The sequence below is a fragment of the Mustela erminea genome, chromosome 20 (genome assembly GCF_009829155.1).
Source record: "Mustela erminea isolate mMusErm1 chromosome 20, mMusErm1.Pri, whole genome shotgun sequence".
NCBI lineage: Eukaryota > Metazoa > Chordata > Mammalia > Carnivora > Mustelidae > Mustela > Mustela erminea.
Window position 1 is genome coordinate 15,918,330 of NC_045633.1, and position 22,256 is coordinate 15,940,585.

The 22,256-nt window shown below is 46.6% G+C and overlaps 1 protein-coding gene across 7 annotated transcripts in view; it reads left to right on the forward strand.

The window, feature by feature from the left end:
• The window catches only part of GRIN2A (glutamate ionotropic receptor NMDA type subunit 2A), a 609,475-nt gene that overhangs the window by 239,369 nt on the left and 347,850 nt on the right, over positions 1 to 22,256 (forward strand). The window lies entirely within an intron of this gene.

Consider the following 22,256-nt stretch of genomic DNA (forward strand, 5'->3'; position numbering starts at 1 on the left):
GTCCTGGTGAGAGCCAGGTCCTGCCTCTCCAACCCAGAAATGAATGGAAATGCATTTTTCCTTGGTTCCGAGAGTGGGGTACTCAGAGGCACTTTGGCTGTGCCAGGAAGAACTCAGAAAATACAGATGTGTAATGTGTAATGGGGTGGTGGAACGCTTGGAGCTTTCCAAACAGTGCCCAGAGGTGAGCCTGGGGATACTTGCAATGCTATGGCTCATGTTTCTAGAATATCAGCTTTACCCGATTTGTGGGGAAATGTCAATTTTTCCCTCTGTGGTAAGTGTCTAAAACTATTTTTAAAACGATTAAACGTGGGTATGTTACAGAATAGAATGCATAGTTTTTAGGTAAAGCACAAAAGGGCAGAGAAATGTCATGTTTCCACAGACTGTCTGCTGTTGGGGAAAATGGGGTAGAGGGTTTGAGAAGTCCTGGGCTAGAGGCACCCAGGAGGGTGTTCCTCTAAGGATTGAGTAGAGAGAACTGAACACAGACCCTGAGCATGGAGGTCCTGGCATTTCCCTACATGTTCCGTGAGTGGGGCTAACAGGGGTAAATGGAGGGGTTGCCTCCCCAGGATGGGTTTTGGTAGGAAGTTGCAGAGTGTCCTAATGAAAGGTGTGTCCACATCTCTTGGCTTAGAATGAGAGATAAGGTCTTTCTGTGGACCCCCTGAGAGTATTGGTTTGGGGAAGAGTAGAGAGAGAGACTTCCAGAATGGAATGAGACGTTACGAGAGCCTGATTTGAGGGTCATGTAGAAGCCGAGGGATGGAAGAGGGCCAGAAGGGAGAACCAAAGTAAGGAAGGAGAAAAAACTAGACTCATGGGTGCACTGTATCTCGAAGCCCCACGGAAGGACTGGGGTGGGGTAGGAAGGAGAGGAGGGGGTGCTTGGCCTCGGATGCCATGGTCCCCAGCCCTGAGAGCATCTTGGAGTGTGTTCCTTAGATAGCAGGAGACATCCACATGGAGCAAGCAGACATTTGTCAGGGCACTTTCTTTCTGACGCTCTCAAAGCACTTTTATATTCATCAAATCAGATTCTGCCTCTGCCTCAGCAATTCCCACCAGCTCCTTTGGGAACCGTATTAATTCTTTCAGGTCTCCTGGGCTGCAGCACATTCAGCCGAAGTATACAACCGATGCAGTATCTTATTAAACATTCATTTTAACTGGTTTGCAGCCTAGCAGAATTTCTACGTGTGGCTGAGCCTTTTCCCAGCCACCTCTCGGTTTTGGGGGGGCTCCTTTCTTGGATGAAATAGAGTAGGGAACAGGTGGCCCTGCCACTAATTTCTCAAGCTGGGAAGGGTCTTGGAGTCTCTTAGATCATCCTACAACTTTCAGATGAAGTGCCTGAGGCACGGGGGGGGGGGGGGGGGGGGCAGATAATGACTTGGCTGAGCCCACATGGTAGGCAACGGAACTAGATCTCAGTGTTTTGTTCTCCAGCTGTGATCTCACATTCCAGCAAATTAAGCCTATCCTCTAACGTTGTCATCCCATCTTCAAGAGGGTCAGGGAATTAATCTCATTTTATAGGAGGTTCTAAGCCATGGAGAGGTGCAATAAATCAGAGCCTAGGGCTTGTGCGTAAGGAATGACCGACCCTCTGACGAAGGCATGAAGAACTACAGTTTCTAGCAGGGGTTTGGAGTGTGATTTGGGGATCTAAATATTACCACTGACCCCTCCTCCCTTCTGAAGTTTTGACCAAAGAAGCAACACGCAAAAGACAGTAGCCATGTTGAAAGTGAAATTAATGGATTGATTAGGGCCAGCATAATCTGTGGGGACATATGGTGAAATATGACTTGGAGAAGGAGTCTTGAGGCTGGGAGGGCTGAGCTGGCAGGTGTGTGGCTCAGGCTCTTACCTGACTTACCCATCGGCCTGGAGGCAAAGGAGCAGGAACAGAGAGTGGGCTCATAGTTGAGCACTTGTTTGATATACAGCTACCCTGCCCACTGTGAATGTCAGGCTTGGACCTACTGGACCAGCAGCTGCTCCTTCCTTAAAGGAGTATTAGAAGGGGAGTTTTGAGGGTATGGGTGGAAGCATCTTCCTCTTCTGTAGAATGAAGCTGCCTAATGGGGATTGGACAAGAGCATGACCCCATTGAATAGTACAGAAGGAAAAGGGAATCAGGAAATGGCAAGAGAAAGATGAGAAAGGACATTTTCAGAGAATCAAGATTAGAGAGAGATTGAAAAGCTGACAAAGAGAGGAAGGAAATATACATTGGTTCGAAGATGGTGAAGAGAATTGGTTACTCCTCATTATCGTCGGGGCTTTCCAAGTTGGTCTTAATTGCAGGGAATCAAAGAAGTGAGCGCAGATAATGTTGGGGTATATGTTGGGCCTCACATGTGGGATGAGCAGGTGATGTTGAGTGGAGGTGGGTTAAAGAGTGGTATTTTGAGAAACTTGGATGTGTTAAAAAAAAGGAAAGAGATTGTCTGAGATGTGAACAGCCCTTCCTTCCATTAGTAGCACATCTAGTTGGCTTGTGCCTTTACCACCTGTTTTTTTTGGGAGCTGAATGCTGAATGCAGTTTGTTTGGAAGAAGCAGCCATGAGATGTTGCCTAAAACTTACCTTGAGTGGTTGAGTGTGCCCATGGTGCTGTGGCCACAAAGTCTGCATCTCCCCAAAGGGAAAAGGCCTTTCTGTCTTCCCCTAACATGATGTTCATTTGGTAAAGCCCAGAACATACTTGTGTTTGTTTTCACTTCCAAATTGGTAACATGATAGTTACTAGTGTCCCTGTGGACAAGAATGGTAGTTAATTTGATTATCAGGTAAATTGAACACACACACCCCCACCCACCCTGCCACACACCCCATTTTTACCTTTCCTTCAGTCTACTTGACCCAAGGAAAAAAAGAACAAAGCCTTATAATAATGGAAATGTGTTAAGTGGCACATTTTTGTGGTGTTAATTTACAACACAGATGTTAATGTTTCCTTCTATCAATGGGTGGTCTTGAAATATAATTAAGTTAGAGGTGAAAGTAATGGTTGCTGTAGAGATACAGTTCTACTCTTATCTTGGTTTGGCCATTTTGATCCTCTCCGAATGGAATACATTCTTGTTGCTGCAATAGTCCCTAATACATCGGCATATGCCCTAGACGTTCACATTTGTGCTGGGTGTCCTCACGTCCTCAACCCTCTCCTCCACTTCTAATGGCTCCTTGGGGAAAAGGCAAGGCTTGCTTCGATTTTAGCTACATCTGTCCATGGACTTTGTTTTATATGACATTTCTATCCATACCTCATCTCCTCTGCTAGAATGTAAGTTCCTTGAGGACAAACCTTTTTTTTAAAAAGTGTGTTTATGTGTATTTGCAATAATGAATACTCTCTCTCCACAGTTTATAAACCTAATGTTTCACTGTGGACTGCTTAGAAAGTATATTAACGTTTAAAGAAAAAATAAAGTTCTCCTCTCTAAGTTCTGTCACCAGCGTAACCACAGTTGGACACGTGGGTCTATTTCCTTCTGAGCTCTATTTAGTTACTTATCAGTTCAGGATTATACTGCATGTATGGGATTTTTTTTTTTTTTTTTTTTTGTACTTTGCACTCTGTGGGCTTTTTTTAGTCAGAAGATCCAGGGTTTTCTTTAATTCCGGAAAAAATCTCAGCCATTATGTTTTGGATCTTTCCTCTCCAACATTTTCTCTGTTCTCTCCATATGTAGTTTCTTGATCAGTCGTCCAGGTATCTTAAATTAAACTTTTTTTTTTTTTTTTCTAGTTCTCTGTCTCCCTGTGCAATGTTTGGGAAGGTTTCCTTAGTTCTATATTCCAGTTAACCAGCTCTTTTTTTTTTTTAATATTTTATTTATTTATTTGACAGACAGAGATCACAAGTAGACAGAGAGGCAGGCAGAGAGAGGGAGGAGGAAGCAGGCTCCCCGCTGAGGAGAGAGCCCGATGCGGGGCTCAATCCCAGGACCCTGGGAACATGATCTGAGCTGAAGGCAGAGGCTTGAACCCAGTGAGCCACCCAGGCACCCCTCCGTTAAGCTTTTAATTTCAACAGTAGTTCATCTTATTTCCAAGATGAATGATTGGCCCCTTTTTATACCTCCTTGCTTTTTTTTGTTTTATAACAAAACTCTTTTTCACTTTGTGAATTTAAATCCTTCCTCTGTCCCTTTGAGGATTAGAGGGGAAAAAAAATAAAGGACTGCAAAGTTCTTCTCTGATTGCTTTAGCGTCTTTGTTTCTTCAGGTATGAATTCTTTCATTTTGTAGATTCTGATCATTGGATGTCCTCATATGTCCTCTGATTTTTGTTTGTGAATTTTTAAGGTGATTTTATGATTTCCTCTGCCCTTTGTCTGCAAGGATAGTAAAGCTCATGTCAACAGCTAAGCTTAGAGCTTTCTCCCTGTTCTGTATATCCTTTAGTGCAGGCTTGGATCTCAGTCTAATGTAAGTTGCTTCATTTTGGCTCCTTGCCACAGACAGGGGCATCCTTTTTGGCCATGATTCCTAGCAGCATGATTCTGGGTACAGTTTTGCCTCTTACCCCTGGGTAGATGTTGGGGCCTCTGCTTCCATGGCTCATTTTGAACCCATCCCCCATGAACCATGTGACTTTGATTCCTACGTGAAATTGTAGAGTCCCATTCTTTTGATTCACTTATTTTCAGGGAGTCCTCTTCATTTTTGATCTGTGATTCCCTTTTCCTACTTCCAAGCAGTACTATGTAAATTTTAAAACATCTAAAGATTTATCTATAAATTCTATGTCTTAGGAGAAGAGGAAGTTTACTGAGGGTGCTCACTCTGATTTTGACCCAGTTATATTTCACATCCTGCTTTTATTTTTTTCAAACTTGATTATGTATTCATGGAATTTTCCCTTATTATTAAGTAGACTTCCCAAATGTTATTTTATTAATTGTTATTATTATTATTTTAAAAATAATTTTAAAAATTATTTATTTGACAGAGGAAGAGAGAGTGTGTGTGCACAAGGAAGGGGAGTGGCAGGCAGAGGGAGAGGGAAAAGCAGGCTCTCTGCTCAGCAAGGAGCTTGATGTAGGACTCAATCCCAGGACCCTGGGATCATGACCTGAGCTGAAGGCAGACGCTTAACTCACTGAGCCACCCAAGCGCTCCTCAAATAAGATTTTAAAGGGCTGTGGAGTATTCTGTTTTTACCACATTCATTGAAACTAATATTTCTATTTTTCCACCTTTAGTAAGGTTGATTTCTGGTTCACATGTGTGTTCTTCTTGGCACTTTGTGCTGATCTTGCCCTTTGCATTTGTTTCTTGGTAAATGTTTGTTGACTGAATGAATCAAGGTGTTGGTTCTGATGCTAGCTTGTTCCAGTTTCCAGATGAACTTGCCACACTGTGGTTTAGGGCTTTCTGTGCAGTGTTGGTTCCCTAAATGCCGGTTGATGTCATGGGTGTGTGCCAAGTCTCCTCTTACTTTCTCATGGGCAGATAATTACTAGCCACCCTTTAGATTAACGGAAACTGGGGGGTTCCATACAAAAGGCCCGGATGGTGCTGCTGAGTAATAGGTCATCAGCAGGAGGTGGAACTTTCTCTTATAACCTGGCAGCTCCCGAGTTTGGCTTTGAGTGAAACACTGAAAGCTCATGGAAAGGGCAGACACGCACATGGCAATATTGGTGGAGCCCACTCAGCCCCTGCCATGAAGGCATCGGGTAGTTCCTGAGAGAGTAGGGAGGCCTATCTTTAGCCTTTGCGATGAGGCATGTCAGATGCAATCATCTACTCCTCCTTACGTAAGTCATCGGAGAGCAAAAGGCATCACCCTGAGAGGATGACTAACTTCCCAAGTGGCCCTTGGAGTCATTGGTAATCACCTGGACTCTGGATAGCTGTGTTCTGGTGGGTTCAGAGGGGGCAGTGTGTATGTTCTTTATGGTAGCCCCAAGTGGGAATTGCTTCTCGGGATGGAGTGGTGGAGGGGGGAGGGAGGGGCGGAAAGGGAGAGAGAGTGAGAGAAGAGAAGAGAAATACAAATAGAATCTTGGGTTTGTAACACAGAGTGATGGCTTCGGTCAGGCCATCATCAAAATAAGAGATTATAATGTTATTAGCAGGTGTATTTTGTTTGTCCTGCACTGCCTGTTTATTATTCAAATTTGACGGTGTTGCCAGCATTAACGTTAGGAGACATCGCGGTTTTTAAGAAATCCGAATTTCATGCTTTATTGGAAAAAATCAGCAGGCTGGGGAACACCGGCCCCATCTCTCCCCTTGGCAGCCAGCGGCTGGGTGGAGGTGACTGGCCCCCCCCCCCCCCCCCCCGGGCAGGTGCTGTTCCTTTGTTCATTTCTCCTCTTGCCCACTTGACTCATTCATGTTAGAGACCTGGCCCTGAAGGCGCTGGGGTTTGAGATCCCCCATGCAGGTGAAGAGCATAGCTGGTCTTTATTAAGAAAGCCTTCCCCTGGCATTCTCCTTCTCTTCCAGGGGCTACTTCTTGGTAGGTGGCAAATTCCTCATGGGCACGTGGCCAGGCTGCTGTGTTCCCTGCTGCCGTCACTAATCTGCTGTAGCATTTCTGAGCCCACAGGCCTTAGACCCTTCTCAACACAGTACTCCGCGAAGCCCCTACCAAGCAACTTGAGTCCGAAGGCCCCAGAAAACCTTGCACAAAGAGTTCGAGGACCTATATCCCGTTTCCAAATATAGTATGACCTGGAGAAAGGCCCTTTACCTTTCTGGGCCTGGGGCTCTCCTGCAAAACAAGGGTTGGAGTGGTATCATCTCTAAGGCCTATTCCAGCTCTGAAAATTTTTTCACCTTCAAGGAAAGACCAACAAGAAACATCCCAAAAAGTGAGCAGTGGTTATCTTTGAGTGGTAGACTCGTGGCTACGTCAGTCTTTGAAGAAATGTCATTCCGGCATGGTGAATAAGTTGAACCTTTGAGTTAGGTTGTCTGAGTTGAAATTCAGGCTTTCACTTACCAGCTGGGTGATCTTGGGGACACCCCTCAAAGGCTTTGGGCCTCAGTGTCTTTTGTTTGTTTCTGACCCCAGCCTGACCTCAGTGTCTTCATGTTCCAAACAGAGGCAGAAATAGTACCTACTGGGGCCCCTGGGTGGCTCAGTGGGTTAAGCCTCTGCCTTCGGCTCAGGTCATGATCTCAGAGTCCCGGGACTGAGCCCCGCGTTGGGCTCTCTGCTCAGTGGGGAGCCTGCTTCCTCCTCTCTCTTTGCCTCTCTGCCTGCTTGTGATCTCTCTCTCTCTGTCAAATAAATAAATGAAATCTTAAAAATTTAAAAAAAAAAATAGTACCTACTTCATAGAGTAGCTCAGTGCTTGGCTCATAATAAGTATTTACTCCAGGAATGCTCTTGGTGTTGTTCCTGTGTTTTGTAGCATTTATTTTTGTCAAATGTGCATGTGCTTTGTAATCACTAGAGAAATGATGAAGGGCCATGTAGGGATATGAAAGTGGGGATGAATCCCTGTAGAACTCTGAGAAGTGGACAGTCCAACATGAACCGACGCACATTTCCTTGATATGAACATGAAGAGGAATATGAATTTCCTGGGACAGCCAGGTGCTTTTAGTTCTGCACACTTGCCGGGGGTTTTATCCTGGCAAAGTAAAGGCAAATGTTGCCAGTGCAGAAATGACCTCTAGAGGAGCCGGTCTCAGGGAGCTTTGCAATAAATAACTCCCCTGATCAGACCTTATGTTTGCACCCGGGCTTAGGGCTTCAGGGTGTGGACAGACACAGTTTTTCATTTTGTCTCTGCCAAGGATAAAACAACTCAGTGATAGCCCAGGGAACCTGGTAGCCCCCGAGGTATTTGATTAAAGAATCCTTACATGGTTCTATTTACGTTCTGATTTCATTGCCTTCTTAAGTTAATGATTGTGAATCCAGCTGGTTTAGACAAGGGGCTTAGTTTCAAGAGGGACAATGGATTTTTATGTTAGTAGTTTGGTTGGCTTAACCAAATTGGTTAAGATGTTGGCTGATGGAATTAGAATTCAGGACTGTCTTTCCGGATTGAAGGGAGGGACCCATGCTACAGGGTGCACTGGAGGACTTCAGAAGAAATGATACTCTTGCAGGAAGGGGGAGATGTAGCTTCTAAACCTGAGAATGATTTTTGTAAGGGTCATGAACTGGGGGACTGCCTGCTGAATCTGCCTCAGAGAGACATTAGTATTTTATTTCACTAATATACTATTTAAAATGTTTGAATTTCAATGCCCTTGCTCCCTGTTATCTCCCATCTGTCCAGATTCACCCAGTTATGTTAATTGCATGGTCTCTGCGAGCATTTGAGATTGTGATCTCCAATCACAGGGATTTTGTTTATTTGCTTGTTTGTTTTAGACCAGATGCACAGCAGATTCTACCTAGTGAGATGGCCCTTAAAAAAGTGAAGGCTACATTTCTGCAAATATAATGTCAAATCAAGGGAGATAATAGCCCCATTATACCTTTTCTATTGTTAGGAGTGTTTTTAGCTGCAAGTAACAGAATGTTTGACCAGTTGTGGTTTAAACAATTAAGACACATTGTTTTTTTTGTTTAACTAGGAGCCTGATTTAGTGACAAGGTCTGATTTAGTGACTCAGTAACCCATCAAGGACTCAGGTCCTTTCTATTTTTGTATTTTGCCTCTCTCAGCGATTGTTTCCTCTTGGTCACAAAATGGCTGCTTCTGTTCCAGCCATCACATCTTCATAAGCCAGCATTCAAAAAGGGGGAGAGGAAGCTTTCTTCTAGGCCCTCTCTTTTTCCATTAGAGTTGATGTCCCTTTACATATCATTGGCCAGCACTGGGTCCCATACCAACCCTTGAACATCACTGGAAGAGTTCAACAGTCAAGATTCTGTTTCAAAAATGGATAATTGCCAACAATGCAAAGATTGCTGCTATTAGCAAGGGTGTAGAAGCAATGGCTAAGTGGCATAACTGATGATGTCTCCAGCAACACAAAACACCATGATCTGTAGACTTGACTTTGTTTTGGGGGATAATATTTAAAGACGGATGTTGGAAAACTACAGTGCGTCCTGGGTCAGGGCCTTCAGGACTTATAGGAAGTGTCTCAGAAGAAAATATTTAGAGAGGTCCAGCCTGGAGAAGTCTCAGAGACGACAGGAGAGATGGGCTGTTATGGGGTAGAAGGCTTAGTCTTATTTTTTGTTTTTATTTTTTGGGGAACAGAGCTAAGGCCAGAGGATGAAATTATCAGGGATAAAGTTCCAGCTTGATGTGAGGGCTAAGCTTTGGCCATTAGGTCCTACCGCAGGCCGTGATGTTTCATGGAACAACGTCTGTCAGATGTGGCTGAGCCGAGAGTGACTGCCCGTCTATCAGGAGTGGGGCGGCGAGTTGGACTCCTAGTGGCAAGATTGGATTGGGGTCACCTCTGAGGTTCTTTCTAACTCAGTCACTCTGCACTTCTCAAATCCTTGAATTTTTTTTTTTTTTTTTTAAATCCCCAAGTCCCGGTACTTTAGGCCCTTGGATTTGGCTGAAAACCAACATCCTCACTTTCTGCAAGCGTGTGAGTAATTCAGTATAAATTTGCCCAGCATGGGGGAGGAATTTATGATCCCGGCACCATCACCTCAAATCCCCAAAGGACTTTACATCATCTTGAAGGGTAGACGGTATTTGAAAAGCAGAAAACCTATGTATATATCAAGTCACACACACATATATAAATATAAACATAAGTAGGTCAGCCGGCGTCATATTTACTAGTGGGAATGTTTTTGGCTAAGAAGTACAGCTACCAAAGACAATGTTTGGAATAATTGCCAGCAATCTTCAAACAAGGAGTTTTGCTACTGCATCCAATTAATGTGATTACTTCCTGAAGTATATTCATGTTTTTGTACATGTTGTTGTATAAGGATACTTTCATACTCTAAAGAGAGAGAGCCAGAGCCTCTCTGAATTTCCAGTTGTCAATTTTTTCTTTCTTGTCTGTTGTACCCCCTGCATTTTGCATTTCCTTATGGCAGTAATGGCTCCGGATGGTAGTCATTAAGTTTACTTACTTCCTGTGTCTCTTCACATTCTCCCAAGGGAAAAAAAAATCCAGAATTGCTTTCCAAACGCTCTGTCTTGGCATTCCAATTTTACAATGTTCCAGGTGATGGAAATGGCTCTCTTCTAATTATTTATTTATTAGAAGTAGGTTAAAAAAAAAATCCAAGTAATTATAATACAGAATTGAAGAGAAAGAATATTTGCTCAATTTGTGCATGACAGCCCCTCAGACGTGTTCCTCTCCGTGGAGGTGACCCTGTGACCCATTCAAGGAGGAAACACGAAATGGGAGTGGCAGTTTGTCACCATCTGTAATTTTTGCTGGAGTTGGTATGTTACGAGGATCTTTTCTTCTTAAGTCTCACTGAGGTGAGAAGACATCAATCATTTCCCCCTGGTCGCCAGCTGTGCTTGTTTCCCCAAAACAAAATAAAAACTCACTCTAGAATATAAGGTGACTTCTTAAAATCACTGGCACCTCAAAGCTAGGCCCACATACTCACCCAAGGAATATAAAGTAATCTGGAGTGAGTCAGGGAGGGAGTCATGATCATTTTATACACTAATGAAAACTATGGACCCTCCCCCCACCACCCATCCCCCACCGAGGAATACACGTCCAGAAACACGCATGACTCATTCGTGTGCATTTGTTGGGGGTCCACAGATTCTCTGAAACCCATTCATCGACCTCTTTGGAATTGATTTATTTATTGGCTCATTAATAGGTTCATTCTTAAACATTTATTGAGCCTCTACCCTGTGCCAGAATGCTCCGCAGCTGTATCTGTGATCACGTTATCTGCTTTGATGTGCATCTAGCTGGAGGAGGCGGGCAGGTAGAGCCCAGAGTGATGCATCTGGGATTGGGGTAACTCCGGCGATTGGGGAGGGGGGATGTGGGAATCTAGCAGAGGGGGCAACTCATCCAGAGCTGGGAAGGCGGGGGCTTGTCAGAGAAGGCCTGGAGGGCTGTGGTCTAGAGTCGCGTTTGCGGACTTGGGGCCAGAAGAGGCTGGCTTCCCACGCGTCTGGCCCTGCAGGTCCCAACCGTCCGCGGCGGGAGAGGGTGAGCTGCGGAGGGGAAGACACTGGCTCACGGAAGCCCCGGCGCCGGCTCACAATCCAGGCCTTTCCCTCCCCTTGCCGTGTTCCTCCAGGCTGCCAGCCCTAACTGTTGTTTTGAAAGCTCCTGAATTTTCCTCTGGATGGCAGTTCTCACAATCAAAACATTGAGCTTTTCGCCGATTTCTGTTTTGTTGTCACAAATGGCTGGATGTCTCCTGCTCTATCTTGTCTCTTCCAAATCAGGAAACTCTAGCCAGAAAGAGTGAACGGCACTTGAAATCCATATTGTCTTGCATGTCTGTAGTCCAAGGGCTGGAAAGCAACATATTTTTCTAAGCGAATTGTTTTAAAGCTATTTGTCGGACCGAGGAAACGTAATATCGGTTGACTCAGGTGAATGGAGCCAGAACACGGGGAGAGGGCACTGAGCTCAAGAAACTGACAGGTTTGCTGGGGCCTCGGTGCCAGGTGGCCGGCAAGGCTCCCACCCCCGGGGTTCTGAAAGAGGCAGCACCCCCTACCCCCCCAGCACCCCCCACCTCTTCCCGCACCCTGAAGACCGAAACTTCACGGTCCAGTTGCACTGGAATTAATTGCCGTTGGTCTTGCCCGGGTTAAATGATACTCATTTTTGGTACTGTTTTTCATTCCTTATTTTTTCTTTCCTTCGTAAAGCTCTTTGGCAGCATTCAAAGCAACACCTTTACCATGAAAAATTCCAAACACATCCAAAAATAGAGACAATCCTGTGAGCCCTCCCGTCCCGATCTCCTGGCTTCAACAGTTACCAAAGCATGACTGCTGTTGTTTCCTGGTGCATTTCACCTACAAATATGTCAGTATACGTCTCGGCTAACATGGAAGTAGTCTTACGGATGTACAGTTGAGGGCATGTGAGAGATGGAAAGACCTAGAAAGGAAATAAACATCACCTCTGACATCACCGCAGGCAGCTGCTGTCGCCATTTTCGTGTGTTTCCTTCTAGTCTTTTCTGTACCCGCTCTATAAGCACATATACTTATCGATTATATAATTGCATGTTTGCCTTCTGACTTACTTCCCGTTCCCTCATGAGCATTACAGATTACTTGTTAGCATTTTTACCAGCTACCTTTTCTTTTTCTTTCTTTCTTTTTTTTTTTTAAAGATTTATTTATTAGGCAGACAGAGATCACAAGTAGGCAGAGAGGCAGGCAAAGAGAGAGTGGGGAAGCAGGCTCCCTCCTGAACAGAGAGCCCGATGTGGGGCTCAATCCCAAGACCCTGGGATCATGACCTGAGCTGAAGGCAGACGCTTAACCCACTGAGCCACCCAGGCGCCCCTCCTGCTACCTTTTCCATTCTGCGGACACATTGTGATTTCCTTCATAATTTAGGTTTCTTCACTTTTTTTTTTTGTTAAAAGCAACACCTCAGTGAGCATCTTCACAACAAAATGTCTGAGTTGCAGATTACTGAGGTTTGTTTGTTTTTATTAAGATTTTATCTATTTATTTGACAGACAGAGATCACAAGTAGGCAGAGAAACAGACAGGGGGTTGGGGAAGCAGGCTCCCTGCCGAGCAGAGCCCGATGCAGGGCTCGATCCCACGACCCTGGGATCATGACCTGAGGTGAAGGCAGAGGCCTTAACCCCCTGAGCCACCCAGGTACCCCCTGAAGTTTTTTTTAAGGAATTTTTTTTTTTTTTTTTTTTTTTTAAGAGAGAAGCAGGCTCCTCTCTGAGCAAGGGGCCCGATGCAGGACTCGATCCCAGGACCCTGGGATCATGACCTAAGCTGAAGGCAGCAACTTAACTAACTGAGCCACCCAGGTGTCCCTTTTTTTAAGGATTTTATTTATTTATATGAAGGGGGGAAGAGCAGAGGGAGAGGGATAAACGGACTCTCCGCCAAATGCAAAGCCTTATTCAGGGGGCAGCCTGATCCTGGGACCCCAAGGTCATGACCTGAGCCGAAGTCAGACATTTAACTGACTGAGCCACGCGGGCACCCCAAATTATGGGTTTTGAATTGAATCTGATGTCTGAAATCACTGCGTCCCTGGTCACGAAGAATTTTAAGGCTCATGAGCCATCGTGCTAATTGGTTTCTGGAAGGATTGCACCCCTGGACACTTTCAGTAGCTATGCTGAAGTCCCTCCCTCACGTACCTGTGGCCTGCCTTGGAAACAAAAGTTGTCCCGCTTGGTTCCATGGAAATGGTACCTCATTGTCTTAACGTGCGTCCCTTTCATGGCACCAGCTGCGGAATCTAATTTAATTTAGCCAGACTTCTACATTCCTAGGTGTTACACGTCTTCACTTCTCTGATACTTCTCATCGTGTAAGTGGAAAACCTCAGAAAATGATGGATTCTGATATAAAGTACGGTGAAATAATTTGAATTTCCAAAAAATAATAAATATTTTGAAGCCTGGCAGGGAGTTCTGTGATTATTCATTCTTAGTCACCAGGCATCGCTCCGCCATTGTGTCTGTATCAATGTTGCTTCAGAAAATTGCTTTACAATGTAAGCGTTCCCAGCAGAAAATCAGTTCGTGGGCTCTGACGATGCCGGGAGGCCAGGAGGTGCGACAGAGACCCCGGTCCTGGTGGGGCCTGGGGTGGGCTCGAGTCGTGGGCTTCGTGGTGAACCGTGGGGATGTGGAACGGTGGGCTGTTCCTTTCTCTAGAGGAGCGAAGGCAGGTTGGTGATGTGACAAGCACATCCCTGTGATCTGAAAGGGATAGCGCGTGGGCGCCATGGAAAGGTGTTCCTTCCCGTGTCGGGGGTGAGGGCAGTGAAATGAATTTCTAAACGAAACTAGAAGGGATTCAGGGCTGATACGAACGGGCGTGGGGGCAATCTTCAAAATATTTAACTATTCGTAAAGATCGATCATTCGCATGGACTGCATGTTTGCGTCCCCCATTCCCACAATCATAGGTCTTGATTCCAACCCCAGTGACCTGGTATTGGGAGGTGGGCCTCTGGGAGGTCATGAGGTCACGAGGATGGAGCCTCATGAATGGGATTCGTGCCCCGATTACAGAGACCCCACAGGGCTCCCTCTTCCCTTCTGCCATGTGAGGACACGGTGTGAACGTGGCCATCCGTGAACCAGGAGGTGGGCTGTCCACGGTGTTCAGACACCGAATCTGCCTGTGCCTTGATCTTGGACTTTAAGCCTCCAGCACTATAAGACATAGATGTCTGCGGTTAATGATCCCCCCCCAACGCACCCCTCTCTGACATCCGGTTATAACCGCGACAGTCACCCCCCAGGAGAGCAGACACCCCTGGAGCCCCTGCTGGGTCAGCTGTCGGTCCTGTAACGCTGCTTATGAGAAGGTGGTGGGTTCCTGAGGGAGGGGCTGAGTGGCATAGGGACTTGAAGACCCAGGAGGCTGTGGCTGTTCACTATCAAAATCAGAGCGTTCGTCGTATCAATCAGAATGGTTGTTCCCACATATATCAGCTGGACACACGACTAGGACACGACTGATACCTCTGATGTCTTCTGTGCCAAATCGTGGGCAGCGGGTTTCCCCTGGAACTGTCCAGAACAGGACAGAGGGACAGAGGATGACTGTTTCCTCTGCCGTAGTCGCCTCTGCCATAGGTCACTTGAGATGGGGAGGCGGGGCTGAAAACATGCTGAAGCTCCTTTCCCTAAAATATGGAGCAAAAACCTCCTTCATTGGCTTCCACCTCTGAGCCCAGGACTCTTCCCTTCTCTCGTGCAAGGTCATTGTCCAGCCGTTTCCTACAATCATGCCTCCCTTCCCAGAAAGAGGCAGGCATGAAGCTGAAGCCAGCTTCAGTCCTCGGCCCCTTACCCTCTTGTCCTGCAGGGCGGGACCTTCCCAAGGAATTGCTGTTTTCACTGGGGTTGGATGAAAAGGTCTGTTTCAGTCTCTGGTTTTGGAGTGTGAGGTGGCCATTTGCAGAAGAAAAAAAAAAAAAAAATCTCACAACTCAGTGGGAATACTCAGCAACCTAATGAGACTTTTAAAGATCCGTTTTCAAAACAGGACCATGGATGTGCCTTAGCTGGAACCACGTACTTGATTTGCCGGTAGTTAGTGTCTGTGGCTTCCCTTTCTCCTTCAGAATGGGAAATTCTCTATCTCCTATGTACAGAGGCTTTCGAATTCTAGTGGTTTCTGGGAGAAAGGGGCACATCTCTTGCTTTGTCTGCGGGTGGGAGAAGCCCGGGGCTGGAATTGATTGTTTGCAAGGTTATGGGCTAAATTGTGTCACCCTAAAAGTTACATATTGAAGTCTTAACACCCAGTGTCTCAGAATGTGACTGTACTTGGAGTTGAAGTCTTTAAAGAGCTAATTAAGGTAAAATGAGGTTATAATTTAGGGTAAAGTCAGCTCTACTATAATAGGACTGGTGTGGGGTACCCAGATGGCTTAGTCGGCTCAGTCCCAACTCTTGCTTTCAGCTCAGGTCATGAACTCAGGGTTGTGAGACGGAGCTCCACACTGGGCTCCACGCAGGGCCTAGAACGTGCTTAAGCTTCTCTCTCTCCCCCTACCCTCACTTGTGTACACACACCCTCTTTCTCTGTCTCTCTCTTAAAAAAAAAAAAATGACCGGTATCCCTATATGAAGAGAATAGGACACTGACATGCGCAGAAAAGAGATCGTGTTGGGGCACAGGAAGAAGATAGCCGTCTATACACCAAGGAGAGGGGCCTGAGAAGAACCCAGCCTGCCGACACCTTGATCTTGGACTTCCAGCCTCCAGAACTGTTGTATGAGCTGTCCAGTGGGTGGCGCTCTGTTTCGGCAGCCCCCGTGGACCAGCCCAGAGAAGCTGGAAGGTACATGAAGTTGGTTCTAAGGCTCCTTAGTGCTCTTCTTCTGCTGAACTGGGAGGGATTAGGTACCCCACCTCAGAATCCCAACCTTCATCTGCTCTAAAACCGACTTCATCCTTCTCACGACAGGGTCTCCATTCTTGCAACAGGGATCCTGCATGAGGAACTGAGTCCTTGTTTTGGAATCCTTCCTGGAGCACGTCTAGGACATCTAGGTTCAGTGTTGCCTCAAATCTTTTACTCCAGGGGCCATGATAGACAGAATAACAGTCCTCCAAAGATGTCCCAGTCCCTGGACCCGTGAATGCATTACCTTATATGGCAGAAGGGACTTTGCAAATAGGAGTAAATTAAGGATCTTTAAATGAGGAGATTCTCTTGGTTTATTGGGTGGGTCAGGTGTCATCACAAGGATCCCTAGAAGAGCCAGAGAAGGAGGGGTGAGGACAGAGCAGAGGGTGGGGTGATTTGCTATGAATACGGGGGTGGTGTGGTAGCCTCAAGCCAAGGAGTGCAGGTGGCCCCAGCAGCTGGGAAAGGCCAGGAAATAGATCCTCCCCTGGAGCCTCCAGAAGAAACACAGCCTCATCGACACCTAGATTTTAGTCCAGCGAGGGCCATTGCAGGCTTGTGACCTCTGGAGCTATAAGAAGACAAATGTGTGTCGCTTTAAGCCACTCAGTTTGTGTCAATTTGTTGAAAACCAGTATGGGGAATAGTCTGGTAAACATGGGCTGGAGGCCAGGCTGTGCCCAAAATGGTCTTCTCTCTGCACTTGACCTTGGAATTTCATGCAGATTCTGCATCCCATCTCATAACGTAACTGTGTCGGTATTAAGGCCAAAATAATTTGAAAATGACTTACCAGATGGATGTGTCCATTTATCCCTTCACCAAGTAGTCAAGCGAAAGTAATACCCTAGGACATGCTACTATATCCATTCCCTGCCCATGTGCACTGCTGGGCTGTGCACGGCCCTGTCCGTGAAGCCTGGAGAGTGTGTGCCTTGAATCCAGATGACCCAAACTCTGGATCCTGAACTTACCAGCTCTGTATCCTTGGGCAAGTCACTGACCCACCCTGAGCCTCAACTTCCTTATCCATAAAATGGGTTCATAGTAACATCTGTCTTGCGAGGGTGTTGGGAAGACCAGTAATTACCCGTGAAAAGTACACAGCGCGTTGCTCGGCGCATAAGGTAGACGACGCCATGCGGTGAGCCCCTGCTTGGATACAAATCTCTTCTCCATATTAACACCTTTCATCCCTGCGACAGCAGGAGGCGGCAGGTTTCGACATTAGATCATGTGTTTGAATTCACAGAGGCGGTAGGTGGGGGGAGCCGGGACAGGAACCCAGCTCGGGTGGTGTTCTTGCAGGGTTTCTCAAACTCGCACTACCGACCACGTTGGCTGGCTAATGTTTTGTTGCGGAAGGTGTTGTGTACTTTGCACGACGTTTAACAGCATCCCTGGCCTCCACCTACTAGATTCCAGGAGCACCCCCACCCCCCCACCCCCACCCGTCCGCCCCCAGTTGTGACAACCCAGAATGTCTCCAGATGCTGCTAAATGTTGCCTGGGAGTTGCACTCATCCCGGGTTTGAGGTCGGATCACACAGCAGGTGTTCAGTCGTCATCACACGCGGGACTCCACGTTTCCTAAAACCTGCAAAGCTCTGAACGGACAAGGGGTGGTTCTTGTTCCTGTCTCTCTCTCTCTCTCTCTCTCTCTCTCTCTCTCTCGAGCCGGTGTCCTGGGGAATCTACTCCCCTCTTTGGGGGCTGGTGTCAAGACCAAGAGAGGCGTTTTGTGCAAGGGTGTTAGCACTTCTCGTTGGCTTCTCTGGCAGCTGGGAGAGCCGAGGCAGAATGAGTAAGGGCAGCGAGCAGATTGCAAAAGGCACGGACGCAAGTGCACATAGATAGCGCTTAATATTCTTTGGAGAGGGATGATTCATGTCACTCACACAGGCCCTTACGGGGAGTTGTCTGAACAGTTCCTGTGCATCCGCTGAATTCTTCACGAACAATTTCCCTATCACTGTTGGACCTGGGCAGGGGGGAAAAAAGAGTCAAGAGATTCGAGATACCTGGAGAAGAGAAAAGAAAAAAAAAATGTTAATAATGAGCTTTCTGTCAATGTAGGCATCTCTCCAAAATACATTGAGATCAAATTTTATTTCTTAAATCTGTTAACTTTTATGGGTGATTTGGGTTAGTGCGATTGGTTGGAAGAGTTCATTAAAGCAGCCAAGATCTCTGGCTCTCCTGCACTCAGGAAAGCTTTTGTTCCCTGACCATACATCCACCCCCAAGCAGTTGTAGCAAGGAATACGAATCCTCAGATACACAGTGACAATGTGAGGTATCTAGGCAGATCGCTGGTCCCACCCGTTATGAGGAATCCTGCCACATCCGGTATCCTGGCTGGGGCTGAACTTAGAAGCGGGACCTAGGCTTGCTCCAGTCCACGTCCCATCCACGGTTCACCTGCTCTAGGTCTCCATACCCTGTGGGGTGTGCTCCCTCTTATTTGGTTTGTGGGGACCGTGCCCCACTTACATGTATGACCCCATCTATGATCCCTGTTCCCAGGATCGGAACAGGGAATCGGAATTCGGGTTCATTGCGCTGAAATCAGGGTGTGGACGAGGCTGTGCTGCCTCTGGAGGGTCTATGGGAGAATCTGCTTCCTGGCCCTCCCCACCTTCTAGAACTCGTGGCCCCTTCCTCCATCTTCAAAGCCAGCAGTGCGGCACCTTGCCTTCCTCATCGTGTCTCCCGTAAGAACCCTTGTGATTTTATTTAAGGCTCACCCTACTGACTACCCACAATCATATCTCCCCATCCCACAACTCTTCATTTATTTATTTTTATAAACTAACAGATGTACATTTACATATGTATGTATGTATGTATTTAAGAAGGCTCCATGCTTAATGTGGGATTTGAACTCAAGATTCTGAGATCAAGAGTCAGAGTCTCGGGACGCCTGGGTGGCTCAGTTGGTTAAGCAGCTGCCTTCGGCTCAGGTCATGATCCCAGCGTCCTGGGATCGAGTCCCGCGTCGGGCTCCTTGCTCAGCAGGGAGCCTGCTTCTCCCTCTGCCTCTGCCTGCCATTCTGTCTGCCTGTGCTCGCTCTCTCCCCCTCACTCTCTCTGATAAATAAATAAAATCTTTAAAAAAAAAAAAAAAAAGAGTCAGAGTCTCATGTTCCATCAGCTGAGCACCCCCCCACCGCCAAGATCCCTAATTTAATCACACCTGCAAAATCTCTGTTGACATTTAAAGTAACACTTGCAAATTCCAAGGATTTAGGGCCTGGGTGTCTTGGGGCCATTGCGAGTGACTTAGCACAGGGGCACCGCATTTTGGTGCTAGCAAAGTGTCGTTCACGTCCCCGTGTGGATAGAGTGAGCTTGGGTGGGCCGGCGGGACAGACTCTGGGGCTCAGTTCCCTCCTTCGTAGGTGAGGAGGTTGGGCTGGGTGCTATTCCAGCTTTAACATCTTTCCTCCTCTGGGTGAGCTGTGGGGTGAGAACCGCAGGTCATACTAGGAAATCTGGGGGCTTTGTGTTAGGCTGACCTGGGATAGCATCTGAGCTCCAACAGGTTCGCCATCATAAAGGAATTTTATATATATGAGATCATACATCGATAATATAATCTTTATTCTTTCTTTCTCCTCTCTGGGCCTCACCTTTGCTCATCTGCAAAATGGGATTGGGATTGGCTTAAGGGTCCCTTGTTGATAATAGGGGTCTGCTGCTTCTTGGAGGTCAGGAATCACTCCAGCTTGGCTGAAGATAATCTGCCTTCTGCCTGGTAGAAGGTAGGACCTGTGCCCCTCAACAGGTGAGACAGGTCCTCCCTAAAAGCAACTCTGACAATTACTCTTGTCCAGATGTGGTCTTCCTTAGCTGGAGTTGCCTAGGGGCACAATCTGCCCTAGTCCCAGCCTCTTGCCCTGGCTTATGTCCCATTCCTCCAGCTGCTTGCTGGCCTCCTCCCCTTGACATGAAGTAGAACATTCTGTGTAGTGATCACTGAGCCACTGAACCATGAGCCTCTCAAACCAAACCTGTCTAGAACCTGTCCCCTCCTGACTTGTCCTCCTACTAGGTTCCCCATCTGTGTCATTGATGTCCCTGCCATTCAGGTCATCTGCTCTCAGAAGGGGAAGGAAGGGTGGATATCTGTTGAGCTCCTAGATGGGCAGGCGCTGTGCTGCTAGATAGTAGCTACTTGCTCTTGGTCACACTGCTAGTGGGTCACAGGCCCGGGACTTGAACTCAGGTCTTCTGACTCCACAGCCTGTGGTTTTTCCCATAAGAGCTTCTCGTTCTCCTCCTCCTCCTCCTCCTCCTCCTCCTCCTCCTCCTCCTTCTTCTTTCTTTCTTTCTTTTTTTTTTTTAAGATTTATGTATTTTTTTAGAGAGAGAGAGAGAGCATGTGCAGGGAGGGGTAAGGATGGGGTAGAGAGGGAAACCCAAGCAGACTGCGTGCTGACCACCGAGCCCATGCAGGGTTCGATCCCATGACCCTGAGATCATGACCTGAGCCTAAATGAAGAGTCGGACGCTTAACCAACGGCGCCACCCAGGTGCCCTCTCACAAGAGCTTGTTAAGCTTCAGTCCTTCCCATGCTACCTTCACAACTTTTTGGCCATTTTGACTTTTTTTTTTTTTTTTAAATTGTGGTACATACACAGAACACTAAAAGATGTTGTCGTAACCACTTTAGCACTTTAGAGTCAACGATTCAGCGTCATTTAGCGTCTTCACACTGTTGTACGACCTTCGCCTCTTTCTGGTTCCAAACGTCTTCATCACTCCACATGGCGACCCCTTAACCCTTAACCAGTCACCCCACCCCCACTTCTTTCCCTGCTGTCCTGGCTTCTGCTAGACTTTCTGTCCCTATGGATTTACGTGTCCCAAATGGAATGGAATCATATGCTCTGTGGCCTCTTGAGCCTAGTGTCTTCCACCGAGCGTGATGTTTTCCAGGTTCATCTGTGCTATGGCAAGGGTCAGTGCATTATTCCCTTTTATGGCCGAAGCGTATTCCACGGTGGGAAAAGAACACATTTAGCATATTTTTTCATCCCTTGGTGGTCATTTATGTTGCTTCTATCTTTTGACAACTGTGAATAGTGCTGCTGTGAACATTCTCATACAATTTTTTTGTGTGAACACCTATTTTCAATTATTGGGCATATATCCAGGAGTGGAATTGCTGGGTCAAATGGTAGTGCTATGTTGAATTCATTGGAGATTGACTTTTTTTTTAACCTTTTCTTTTTTTCCCTGCAGTGGTTTTATTCACATCTTAAAAGAAAAGTAAATATATTTAAAAAAGAAAAGCCATATTGTCACCAAAAGTAGAAACCAGTTTCCCTTGCCATTAATAGACGCAGTAAACTAACAAATAAAATCACAGAAATTAAAAAAAAAAAAGTCAAAGAAGAGATAAAAAAGAGGAAACACAATCGTGCTGTTAAAATATAACAAGGTACCCTTTCCCACTAAAGGCTCAGCACATTATGTGCACCTTAAAAAGGAGATTAACAAGTGTTAGAAAGGTGTTGAAGACCTATTAGCTCCAAATTGAGACTTTCTTGTCAACTAATTAGAAGGATCGAAAGAGATCAGGGCTTTGATTCTCTGTGCTTTCATATTACTGCATGCCTCATAGGACAGAAGCATCTCTGGTTGCCCATCTGGCCCTCGGGTTCCGTCCATACTTCTACCCCCCACCTCCTGGTTGACCTCCTTCCTTGCCTTTGTTACCCGGTCCTTATCACCTCTCCCTCGGACCCTGACTTTGCCCTGAGTCTTCTCATTTCCCTGCTCACGTGCTCACCATCAGCCTCTGCTCCCACCAGACAAGGCGGGGCATATTGTCCTTGACGCTTCACAGCTTTGGTGATGTCTCCATTATTTACAGGGTCAAGTCTAAACCCTCCGCCTGGTGCCCAAGAAATCAGGGCAGTCTGCTCCTCATCACCTTCCAGCTCTTTCTCTCCCCTGTGGTGTCCCCATCAGGTGAACTAGAGTTTGTCCCCACTGTTCCAGCTCTGTCCTCAAGGGCCCTCCTCTCCCCTCCTCACCTGTGTTGATCTTCATCTCAGTTGACCTAACTCTCAGGGCTCTTACAAAGATCAAATGATGTGTGGGGCCTACGGAGACCCTGAACCCTCTGAAAGGAAATGCAAATGCAAAACATGTCATTGGCCGTCCTGTTTTCTCGTCAGTCCTTAGGTTTTCGATGTTAGGGGCTCCAAGGTGCCTTTTTCCATTTCGTAGGTTCGACGTGGTTGCCTTC